Source organism: Galeopterus variegatus, unplaced genomic scaffold (genome assembly GCF_000696425.1).
Source record: "Galeopterus variegatus unplaced genomic scaffold, G_variegatus-3.0.2 Scaffold8755, whole genome shotgun sequence".
NCBI classification, from domain to species: Eukaryota; Metazoa; Chordata; class Mammalia; order Dermoptera; family Cynocephalidae; genus Galeopterus; species Galeopterus variegatus.
This window is the reverse complement of record NW_007734866.1, coordinates 64,669-67,443: the sequence shown is the minus strand read 5'-3', so window position 1 is coordinate 67,443 and position 2,775 is coordinate 64,669. Positions and strand designations below refer to the sequence as shown.

Below are 2,775 nucleotides of genomic sequence, written 5' to 3'. Positions count from 1 at the left end.
AAGGCCAAGTGGAACCAGGGGAATTCAAATTGGAAACACCAAGAATCAAACAGGATCTTAGCAAAAGCTTAGAAGAGTATTGGGCATTAATGATCAATAAAATGAAAAGAATGGCAGGTGGGAGGAGAATGGGGCTCTGGAAGTGGATGCTAGATGAACTGATTTAGCATGCTGGACCTCTTGTTCTTGAGACCATTTTAACTAGATATGGGACACTTTAGACATTGTCTGGTACTGAGTACTGGGTGATTGTCCTGGAGGAGAGGAGCCTGGGGAAGATGGTGATGCATTAAAAGATCAGGAAGAGCAGGGCTGGATAGATGATGATGAATCTGGGTGCAGTATGTCAAATTAGTCAATTGATGGAAAAATCTATTACTTGCATATGCATGATGACCATTATTGGATTCACCTTTTTCTCCTTTCTCTTGGTTAACGGTAACTGTTATTTAACTCCAGAAATTTCCTCATCTTTGTTAATTTTGCCCAAATGTTTTGTAAGTCTCCACATCATAGTAGTAATTTACATCCTATTGAAAGGCTGGGAGAACTGGTATACCCAGCATCATTAAAATGAGTTTGTAAGCAGGGTTGTTATTAAGACCATGCTTGATTATTAAATGAAACCATAAGAAAAGCGATCTCAAGTCCTGAAAAGTAACTTCATCTGAAGGTATTCTTGTCATAACAAAATTCTCTTTGTCTATACTAGATAAACTGTGTGCAGCAGAGGAGCTAGTTTTCAGAAAGCTGAACAGTGAGAGGCAGTAAACAAACACATCAGAATGTTGTTACTTTTAAAAAGAACTTCAATAAACATAAAAATATACAGAGCCTGAAATCATTAAAAATAAGTTCTTAGCACACATGCTTAGCAATTTGCAGTTTTTAATCCTTAATGAATGAATGAAGATATTTGCTTTGGACATTAATTTACACCATTTAGGAATTAATGTAGGGTATAGTTTATTGCGATAATAATCTTATTTATTCTCTAATTAGCATATGTGTAGTACTCTAAGGTAAATTTATTTTTTGATTAGATGCTATTTATTACATTATCTCATAAATGGTGATATAATAGATGGTGCAAACAGGAAATTTTAAAAATGTGGCTTTGTTTTAACAAGAGGTACACATGATTGGTAGCAAACCATACCTAATAATAATGTATGAATTTAGAAGAAATTAACTTTATACATAGAGTTTGCTTTGGAATTTTTGGAAAATCTATGAACATATGTGAAAGTAAATTTTAATTTAGCTGCTCTTTAAAGGTAATAGAGTATCTTTAATATTATGTTATTCTGAAATGAAAGACTCATATGTCCTTTGGAAAATTATCTACAAGTTAAAATAAAAAAATAGCTGTGCATAAACTTCCAAATAGGAAGACAAAAATAGACTCAGTATAACGATGTTAGACATATTTTTGACATAAAAATGGATATTTATAATACTGTAAATGACTAAAGTTTCTTTAAAAAACATTGTCAGGTCATAAGATAAATTTTAGAATTACAGTATAAGTGTTTTGGTAACAATTTTTGTTTTTGTTTTAATTTAACCTCTCCGACAGTCTAGAATAGTGGTTCTCATGGTGTGGTCCTGGGAACCAATTAGAAATACAATTTCTCACCAGACAAGGCAGTTGAGGAGGAGGGAGCGCTTGGAGCGGGGGCTCACCTGGCGTGCACTCTGTTACTGTGTGTGGAATGGCTGCTTTTGGAAGACTATTGCCTGGAAGAAAAGAAGTCTGATTTTCACAAGCCAAGGATGTACTGAAGTAGAGAGAGCTGCTGTATTTGCAGAGCTAAGTCCTCCATGTCAGTGTCATGATTCACTGACAGTAAACTCTATGAAAAGTACTTTTGGAGCTGTTTTGGGCTGCGTGAAATGAGTTCAGGAGACATCTGCAATGCCTTTGTCCCACTTATGAAAAGATGGAAGAAGTTGCCTGAAGGATAAAGACAAAAACAAGCAAACAGGCAAACAAAAAACCAAAACACTGAAATCGTGGTAGATGCAAGGGCAGGGCCCAGTCTATAGACTACATTGAAACCAAAGAACATGAAAACTCTATCTGCAAATAGAATAAAAAGCAACCAGATCAGTAAGCTGAAGGAATTTAAACATCACAATTCTGGTGCCCACAGTACCACCTCTAGTGCCTGCACAGCTCCAGCTCCTTGTTACAGTAATGAGTCAGGAGATAGCTCAGACACAGAGATGGCTTCTGGCTCTAACAGAGCACCAGTTTTTTCCTTTTTAGATCTCACATACTGGAAAAGACAGAACATATGTTGTGGGATTATCTATAAAGGCCACTTTGGGGAAGTCCTTGTAGGCACATGTCTATCCAGGCCTTGCTGCAGCAATAGAAACGCAGCTGCTGAAAAGCTGCAGGAGCAGGGGCCAGAGCCCTCACTCAGGAGTGATTACTGAGGTGGGTATAAAAGGTGAACAAAAATGATCCAAATTTTGAAAAGACCACACAAAGCAACAAATGGACCCTCCTATTTTTAACTTGGATTCGTGCTATTCTGCCAAAAGACAATTTCTACTATTTCTAGAACAGTTTTGAATGAGTTATTTTCCACCCAGTTCCACGAACTTTTGAAACCAGCACCTCACTTACTAAAAGAAAAAGTGTACATAATACTTAAGATGCTGAGTTTTTCATAGGAAAGCTGAATGCTGCTGTAAAATGTTCTTGTCCTTTTTTTTTTTTTTTTAAATCCTCTTCTAATGACTGGAATTAGGGTAACTACAGGG

The 2,775-nt window shown here is 36.4% G+C and overlaps 1 pseudogene; it reads left to right on the top strand.

The window, feature by feature from the left end:
- Positions 1-2,445, top strand: part of LOC103608733 — a 4,436-nt pseudogene extending 1,991 nt beyond the window's left edge.
- The last annotated feature ends 330 nt before the right edge of the window (positions 2,446-2,775 follow it).